The following is a 10,248-nucleotide window of genomic DNA, read 5'->3' as shown; positions in this document are numbered from 1 at the left end:
CAAAGTGAAAATTCGTTCTTGCATTTGGCTTTAGATAGTTGTTCATGTTCTGATTTTTAAACTTACACTAGTCAGCATGTTCTTGTGCTGCTTTGGAAATCCATAGTAAAAACAATATAAAATGTATCATTATTTGTAAAGCACTTTAATCTTTCTAGAGCCTCCTGTGCCATCACCAACTATAACTCTGAGCATGTTCTTCTATTCACTTTGTCAAATGGAAAGTGACAGTTTTCTGGTACTTTGCAGCTTGGTAAACTGTCCCTTAGAAAATGTCTTAATCAGCATAAATTTAAGTCATTGTGCATACATATTTTTATAACTAAATGTTCTAATGCAGAGTTAGGTATCCTAAAATGCAATTATTTAGATGTAACTGCAAGTAAATAAGTCCTTCATTCATTTTCTTTAAATCCTGAAAACTCAGTGCTCTAAATACTGTTTTGGTAGAAAATCATTGACAGCTGCAGACTCCTGGCACTTGAGACGGATTGATAAATGCACAACAACTTTTAGAAATCTCCTTTCGTTATTTACCAGTAATTATCTTCCACTAGCACTTCTGTTGGCACTTACCCATTTAGTCTATCAACTGATTAATGCTAAATAACTTTCTAAGTCTTTGAGCTTAAAATAGCAAATCTTAGAAACTTTGAGTTATGCGTTGTATAGAACTTTAGAGTTTTTCTGTCTTATGAAAAAAGACTGAATTTTCATTTGTCTTTTAATTTAGGCTTTTATATTTTAAACTTAACTCTGCCAACATGTACATTTCTATACTTTTCCTTTATGCATATCATTGTCCTCAGTGAGACAATTGCCTTTTAAACTCCACCCTCTTAAATATGATTTTGCACTGTCCTCTTTGTTTTCCTCTCTGTACTGTACTTACCACCTTTCATTACAGTCCCTATGACATTTTGAAATAATCACTTATTCACACCATTGTCTTCTCCAGTAGACTGTGAAAATCCTTAACCTGTTCCCCTAGTTTATAAATTCAGGCAACTAGACTGATAAAAGAGGATCTCGGTAAATGACAAAGAAAATCTTCCAATCAAGATTGAATCACAGCAGCCTGCTCATCTACTCTTCAAATACTCTGCAGCCCTCATTCTGAATTCCACATCAGCTTTTAACCAATAGAGTAGGCAAGATTTCTCTATGTAGAATTAGTGTGTGTCTTCACTTTCAGCATTTTAACTGTGCTATGAGAAATACATCTTCATTTTATGATTTTGAGGACATGTCGGAAAGTATAGCTGAAAATCCAATGTCAAAGGATTTTAGAGTGGATGTTTCTAATAGTTTAGCTACTATTGGTAGGTCAAATGAAAGGAGCATCATTGAAGTCAGTCAAGGTAGCTATGGTGCCCTGAGATCATCGCACTCTGGATAAATTCTATGACCTCAATTATAGTAAAAAGGACTCATCTTCTCTCAGCTCCATAAGCTTAGCAAAAGTCTCAGTCATTCAGTTCCAATGATTAAATATCCCACATTAGATGGTTACAATTAAGACTAGTAAATATTGTTTTATTTCTATTTTGAAACAGAATAGGCAAGCCTCAAGGTGCTTCCATTAATAAGATGAATAATATTGAACAGTTACATAATGTTTCTATCCATAAATCATTTAGATTCAACTAAAGTACCTGACTAGCAGTGTTTTACAATAACAGGCATAGCTGTCATTTGACATAAACCTGGGTTCACTCTGAGACAAAGAATAAGATCAACACATTGAAGGTTGTCCTTTTAAAAAGTCTGGTAAAAGAAATTTGGATTGTTGACCAAAACTTCTTAGTCACTTCCCATGGGAAAAGAAGTTCTTTTGGAGGACAGTACTGAATAGCTTGGCATATGCTGACACTTCGTTACAGTCTTTTCAATAGCAGAATCATTTCCAGGCCACCAGACACAGTGAATGATTCTTGAATGTGCTACATGTGGTGTGGCCAAGATGACAGTACTGCCATCTGGAATAATAACAAAATTTCTTCAAAACAGACATCCTTTATGGAAGGATAACTCATGCAGATCATGTGTCAAGGCCTTGATTTCTTTTGACATTTCCCCGCTGGACTTTGCAGTCACAAGCAAAAGCACATTTATAGTAATGAAATACTACCACAGATAGGAACTACATAAACCACACCCTATTGCCTTTTATAGTCTTCCAGGTATTAGGAAGGGTATAGCATCCATTGATACATAGATACTGGTACTAGGCTTTTCCATCTAATGTGAAGAGGTTGCATTGTTACATGTCATGGGAAAAGTTGCAAGTTTACCAGTGACAGGGACACCATAGACTACTGAGAAGATAATGGTAGTACCTGGAAAAACAAAGAAATCATATATCAACCTGTATCACCAAACATAAATGCACCAGTTTATGGAAATATTCTGATTGAAAATGGCATTGCATTATTGCCTAACCAACCAGTCTACCACCCCTCCTGGATCCTCCAAATTTATTTTATATAGCCAATAGATTTTTCTTTCCTGCTGTCATTATTAATGAATTCATTATCCACTGATTTTCAAACATTTTGCTAAACATACAAAATTTTTCTTCATATTAAATCAATATAAAAGCTAAAGGTATAAAATCTGTGGGAGATTGTTGTTTTAACTCAAGAGTGAGGTGTGAGGTTCTCTGACAGGATAGATCGGTCCCTATTGTATATCGTCCCTGGAATTAATTCTATAGAACCCTAGAACTCCAATTGTTTATTTTCAAAAATTTCTGCCTTTACTGTCATGATATTTATAGATCCACTTCTCTTTCCCTAGTGTGAAAGAAATCCTGTTATAAACTTTAGTTTATCAGATGATGTTCAGAGATAATGTCTAACAAATGGATGTTTTGAAATAGGTTATTGATGTAATAAAATACAAGGTTTGTTTGCTATTTCTGATCTACTAAAGTAGCACAAATAGTTGGATAAAAAGACATATGCAAATAGATGAAAGAAATATTCCCGAAGGAAAAATGTGAAATTTGATTATATACTTCTTCCAGTTGTCAACAAGCTCCTTTGTGTATAACTTCCTGATCTATAAATATATGTGTAAAATCTTGTAATTAGACATACAAATCTGATCCTTGCTACCATACTCCTTTTAGGGTAAACTGGTGTATAAAATTCTGTCTAGATGAAATATGTTGTTATTCAATTAACTCGCAGTTTCACTCTTTGGGCAATTTCACACAAAAATAAGACGCTGTGTGTTTTTCAAATGAGTTGAATGACTGAATGAATGATATTTATGCCATTGAATAAATGGAATGACTTCCTGCATAATATTTCAGCCATAAAGCATATGTCTTTTAGAGTTTGATTATCAAGAAATGACAAAGCAAAAATACTCTTGTTTGAAAATATGCAATACACACAATGACACTAAACATGACAACTTGCAAAAATTCAAACATCTTTATCAGATACTAGTGATAAATTATTTTGGTAAAAGTGAGTAAATTAAAATGAAAAATTAATTTCAGGCGTCACTAATAGTAAACGGATAAAAAATGAGGAATAATTGTAAGCAGTTATTATTCATTTATAGAACGAAATGCAAGATATGTTTCTTTGGTTTTAAAATCATGGACTACTTGAAAGACTCTTTTGGTCCAGCACCCTGTGAGGGATACTGCATGCATGTTGAGGATATTTGGGATAGGGAGAGGAAGTATTGTCAGAACTTCAGTAGGATTTTATAGTCCATCATCACTCAAATTGTTGAGACAGACATACATAGCCTTACATACTGCCCCTCTGGTATACTCTTACCACTTATCTGTTGCTTCCTTCTCTCTCATCCCCATATCACTTCATACAAATTTTTAGATGGTTACATACTGCTTTTGGTATGTCTGTTTATGTAACAGCCTCTCCCTTTCCATCAGATTCTATTCAAAGGTAAGAATTCACTTTTGTGCCTTCTTTGCCTTGTTCCGTGCCTCGGAAATAAGTGTCCAATTGGTGTCAGCAGACTGAGTAAACAACTTTTTATAAAGAAAATTTTAAGAACCAAATGGTGTTAGAAATAATTGATGTTATCCTCTTTTTGATAGCTAACTCACATATTCTCTGATGTTTTTCACATTACCATAGCATGCTAACCTCTGGCATTCTGTTTTTTTGAAATAAATTAAACCTGTAGTTAATGGCTCATTTAATTTAGCTTTTATGTGCATCATATTATCATGTCTTCCCTCAGTCTTCCTGTGGATCTTTTTGATGTCTTAGTAATTTAAATGATTTTTATTACATTTTAAGAAATTTAAGAAAACCAATACTGTATTTCTTCCTTAAAATAGTAATATTTTTAATGATAGATTTCATTTATCATTAAAAAGTTGTTGTTACATTTCTGGTTAATAATAGATTGGTTATTGAGCTCCAATGATTTATCCCATTGTCTTTTATAATTCTCCAAAGTAACAGCTATCCTAAATGGTTGTTGAGCAGTTTATTAGCACAAAGTCACTTGAAGAAAAAGTCCTATTGATTCTCCTTATCTGCAATTAAGAAAACCCTTTATTCACTAGAGTAAGAGAAGAAAGCTAGAGTGCAATATGTCAAATGCTACGAAGAGAAATGGGCTGTCACATCCAATGGCCATATCATAATTCTAACCAAAGAAGACAGTGCAGTTCCACACATACAAAACTAAGAATGCTAATGCTAATTTAGCTTGAGTACTCCTGTCAGTCAAAAAAGAGAATTGAGCAAGTGATTATGGAACCCCTGAATGCAGAGAGAAGTTTAGTTGTATTATTTTTTTGCATACCAAGCTTTAGAAAACAGTAGTTAATGTGTTGGTAAAAGACCATCAATAAAATGGATTTTTAACACTTTATTGTTCAATGAAATCTTAAAAATTCCTGTGGTCTGCATTCCAGGGCTTCTGTCCTATTGTCCTGTTTGGTGAAGTTTCATCTTTATGAAACCAACTAGATATCTTGTTAGACATGTACAGGAGGATTCACATGTGTTAAGAATACCACGAGACAAAAATATACATAAAATGTTAGTCATTAGAATCATTTAACAGATCAGAAAACAGCAACTCACGGGGTACTGATTCTCAAAATCCGGGTTAAATAAGATGTTGGGTCCCATTTCACAGTCGGTTGTACTTTGGATCAGAAGTGATTTTGATGTAGGTGATAGGCAGATAATACTGAAAGGTTTTTTCTCTTTTTAATGTATAGTTGACAACTATTTCATCATCCAATGTATTGCTATTACTCCATAAACTTTGAATACATTAAGACAATCTACAATGTGGTAGCTCTCCTACTTCTTTGAACAGAGATATTCTATAACTGTGTTAATTCTGAATCATGAAGCTTAGGTACACAGAATTTACATGGGCAGAATTATTTGAAAAACAAAATACTTCTACACTCTCTTTCACATCAACCTTATAGCAAACCTAAAGCATTTTTAGCACTATGAGATTTGGTTCCATGCCAGCTGCAGCTACTAGAAATTTGGTTATTTTGCTCATATAACTATGAATTTATCTATTACAAAATATTTGTTCTCTGAAGATTTCATTCATCTGCTAATTCAAAATTGTATGAAAATAGATTAGTGGAAGATTAAAATAGAAACAACTGGGATATTCTTTCTCATTTAAAACATCAAAGGCAATCAGTATGTTGACATTATTTGTGACTAGTTTCTAAATTGTGCCATCTTTATAGTAGTTTGTATTATGTCTTTTGATAAATTGTGTTTGACATGTAGATGAAAGAGAGGAAAGCTACATTTTATGTAGTGTGTGTGTGTGTGTGTGTGTGTGTGTGAGAGAGAGAGAGAGAGAGAGAGAGAGAATAGTATTCTACAATGAAATCTGGAGAAACACCCTATTAATTTTATGAACTAACTTCTAAAGAATATGTCACAAATAAGTTGGCAGGTATATCTTAGCATTTATCAAGAGTAATATTGCCAAAATATCTTTCTTTTTATATTCCTTAAAAGATGCATGAAAAAAATCTACTTTTTTCAAACATGGAAATGTAAATCAGGGATTCAAATTGTTTTATTTTCTTCTAGGTCCCTGTCTATGACATCTAAATTATATATTAGGATGATAGGTGTACAGAATTTTCTGTGGCCTCTAAAGTAAAGGAAATTACTTTTAAATTTGTATAAATGTGAGAGCAATATGTGTTTTCTTCTCTCTGTCCCATCTCCGCCTCTTTCCCTCTATCTTTTTGTATTTATACGTGTAAATTTTTCATCTGACAGATGAAAAACATTAGATCGCACCCTGGTTGCAGTAATTATAGCTTACTGGTGATACTGTCATTAGCTGAGCAATTTTAATGGCTACTTTATAGCAATATAATGAGTGATTAATTCAAGGTGAATTTTTTCTTTTTATTGTACTTTAGGTTCTAGGGTACATGTGCAGATCATGCAGGATTGTTGCATAGGTACATACATGGAAAGGTGGTTTGCTGCCTTCATGCCTCCATCACCTATATCTGGTATTTCTCCCCTCATTATACCTCCCCACCTTCCCCACTCCCCATTGTCCCTCCCCTAGCCTCCCCACTACTGACTGCGGTGTGTGATGCTCCCCTCCCTGTGTCCATGTGTTCTAATTGTTCAACACCCGCCTATGAGTGAGAACATACAGTGTTTGGTTTTCTGTTCTTGTGGCAGTTTGCCGAGAATGATGGTTTCCAGATTCATCCATGTCCCTATGAAGGACAGGAACTCATTGTTTTTTATGGATGTGTAGTATTCCATGGTGTATATGTGCCACATTTTCTTTATCCAGCCTATCAATTATGGACATTTGGGTTGGTTCCAAGTCTTTGCTATTGTAAACAGTGCCATAATAAACATACGTGTACATGTGTCTTTATAATAGAATAATTTATAATTCTTTGGATATACCCAGTAATGGGATTGCTGGGTCAGATGGAATTTCTCTTTCTAGGTCCTTGAGGAATCACCACACTGTCTTTCACTATGGTTGACACCAACAGTGTAAAAGTGTTCCTATTTCTCCACATCCTCTCCAACATCTGTTGTCTCCAGATTTTTCAATGATCGCCATTCTAACTGGCATGAGTTGGTATCTCAATGTAGTTTTGATTTGCATTTCTGTAAGACCAGTGATGATGAGCATTTTTTCATGTTTGTTGGCCTCATCCATGTCTTCTTTTGTAAAGTGTCTGTTCACATTCTTCACCCACTTTTGAACGGGTTTTTTTTTTTTTTTTTTGTAAATCTGTTTTAGTTCTTTGCAGATTCTGGATATTAGTCCTTTGTCAGATGGGTAGATTGAAAAAAATTTTTCCCATTCTGTTGGTTGCCAGTTCACTCTAATGAGAGTTTTCTTTGATGTACAGAAGTTCTGGAATTTAATTAGATCCCATTTGTCTATTTTGGCTTTTGTTGCCATTGCTTTTGGTGTTTTAGCCATAAAGTCCTTGCCTATGTCCTTGTTCTATGTCCGGAACGGTTTTGCCTAGGTTTTCTTCTAGGATTTTTATGGTGTTAGGTCTTAGATTTAAATCGTTAATCCATCTGGAGCTAATTTTAGTGTAAGGTGTGAGGAGTGGGTCCAGTTTCTTCTTTCTGCAGATGGCTAGCCAGTTTTCCCAGCACCATTTATTAAACAGAGAATCCTTTCCCCATTGCTCATTTTTCTCAGATTTGTCAAAGGTGAGATGATTGTAAATGTGTGGTGTTGCTTCTGAGGCCTCTGTTCTGTTACAGTGGTCTATGTCTTCTGTTTTGGTACCAGCACCATGCTGTTTTGATTACTGTAGTATAGTTTGAAGTCAGGCAGCATGATGCCTCCAGCTTTGTTCTTTTTGCTTAGGATTGTTTTGTCTATGTGAGCTCTCTTTTGGATCCATATGAGTTTGAAGTGGTTTTTTCCAGTTCTGTGAAGAAGGTCAGTGGTAGCTTGACGGGGATAGCATTGAATCTGTAAATTACTTTGGGCAATATGGCCATTTTCACGATGTTGATTCTTCCCAACCATGATCATGGAATGTTTTCCCATCTGTTTGTGTCCTCTGTTATTTCCTTGAAAAGTTGTTTGTAGTTCTTCTTGAAGAAGTCCTTTACATCCTTTGTTAGTTGTATTCATAGGTATTTTATTCTCTTTGCAGCAATTGTGAATGGGAGTTCACTTTTGATTTGGCTCTCTGTTTGACTGTTATTGGTGTATTGAAATGCTTGTGATTTCTGCACATTGATTTTGTATCCTGAGAGTTTGCTGAAGTTGCTTATCAGTTTCAGGAGATTTTGGGCTGAGACGATGGGGTCTTCTAAACATATAATCATGTCATCTGCAAATAAAGACAATTTGGCTTCCCCTTTTCCTATCTGAATACTCTATTTCTTTTTCTTTCCTGATCGCTCTGGCTAGAACTTCCAGTACTACATTGAATAGGAGTGGTGAGACAGGGCGTCCTTGTCTTGTGCCAGATTTTAAAGGGAATGCTTCCAGTTTTTGCCTGTTCATTATGGTATTGGCTGTGGGTTTGTCGTAAATAGCTTTTATTATTTTGTGATATGTATCATTGATTCCGATACCTAGTTTATTGAGGGTTTTTAGCATAAAGGCTTGTTGAATTTTGTTGAAGGCCTTTTCTGTATCTATTGAGATAATCATATAGTTTTTGCCTTTGGTTCTGTTTATATGATGGATTACATTTATAGACTTGTGTATGTTGAAACAGCCCTGCATCCCCAGGATGAAGCCTACTTGATCATGATGAATGAGGTTTTTGACTTGCTGTCACATTCTCTTTGCCAGTATTTTATTGAAGATTTTTGTGTCAATGTTCATCATGGATATTGGCCTGATGTTTTCTTTTTTAGTTGCATCTCTGCCCGGTTTTGGTATCAGGATGATGTTGGTCTCATACAATGAATTAGGGAGGATTCCCTCTTTTTTTATTGTTTGGAATCATTTCAGAAGGAATGGTACCAGATCCTTTTTGTATATCTGGTAGAATTCAGCTGTATACCCATCTAGACCTGGGCTTTTTTTAGTTGGTAGGCGATTAATTGCTGCCTCAACTTCAGCTCTTGTTATTGGTCTATTCAGGGATTCAACTTCTTCCTGGTTTAGTCTTGGGAGAGTGCAAGTGTCCAGGAATTTATCCATTTTTTCCAGATTGACTGGTTTGTGTGCATAGAGTTTGTAGTAATCTCTGATAGTAGTTTTTATTTCTGTGGAATCAGTGGTGACGTCCACTCTATTGTTTTCTCTTACATCTGTTTGATTCTTCTCTCTTTTCTTTTTTGTTAGTCTGGTTACTGGTCTATCTATTTTGTTGATCTTTTCAAAAAACAGCTCCTGGATTTGTTGGTTTTTTGAAGATTTTTTGGTGTTTCTATCTCCTTCAGTTCTGCTCTGACCTTAGTTATTTCTTCCTTCTAGCTTTTGAGTTTTTTTGGTCTTGCTCCTCTAACTCTTTCAATTTTGATGATAGGGTATCAATATTAGACCTTTCCTTGCTCCTCATGTAGGCATTTATTGCTATGAATTTTCCTCTAGACACTGCTCTAAATGTGTCCCAGAGATTCTGGTATGTTGTGTCTTCGTTCTCTTTGGTTTCGAAGAACATCTTTATTTCTGCCTTCACTTCATTATTTATCCAGTCTACATTCAGGAGCTAGTTGTTCATTTTCCATGAAGTTGTGCAGTTTTTAGTTAGTTTCTTAATTCTGAGTTCTAATTTGATTGCACTGTGGTCTGATAGACTGTTATGATTTCTGTTCTTTTGCATTTGCTGAGGACTGATTACTTCCAATTACGTGGTCAATTTTAGAGTAAGTGCAATGTGGTGCTGCAAATAATGTATATTCTATGGATTTGGAACCCCAAATCCATTTATAGAGTTCTATAAATGTCTACTAAGTTTGCTTGGTCTAGATTTGCATTCAAGTCCTGGATTTCCTTGTTGATTTTCTGTCTCATTGATCTGTCTAATATTGACAGTGGGGTATTAAAGTCTTCCACTATTATTGTGCGGGAGTCTAACTCTCTTTGTAGGTCATTAAGGACTTGTTTTATGTATCTAGGTGCTCCTGTATTGGGTGTGTATATATTTAGGATCATTAGCTCTTCTTGGTATAATGATCCTTTTTACCATTATGTAATGCCCTTCTTTGTCTCTTTTGATTTTTGTTGGTTTAAAGTCCATTTTACCAGAGACTAGGCCTGCCACCCCTGCTTTTTTTTTTT

Source organism: Cebus imitator, unplaced genomic scaffold (assembly GCF_001604975.1).
Source record: "Cebus imitator isolate Cc_AM_T3 unplaced genomic scaffold, Cebus_imitator-1.0 Scaffold481, whole genome shotgun sequence".
Lineage (NCBI taxonomy): Eukaryota > Metazoa > Chordata > Mammalia > Primates > Cebidae > Cebus > Cebus imitator.
Note: the sequence above shows the minus strand (reverse complement) of the source record.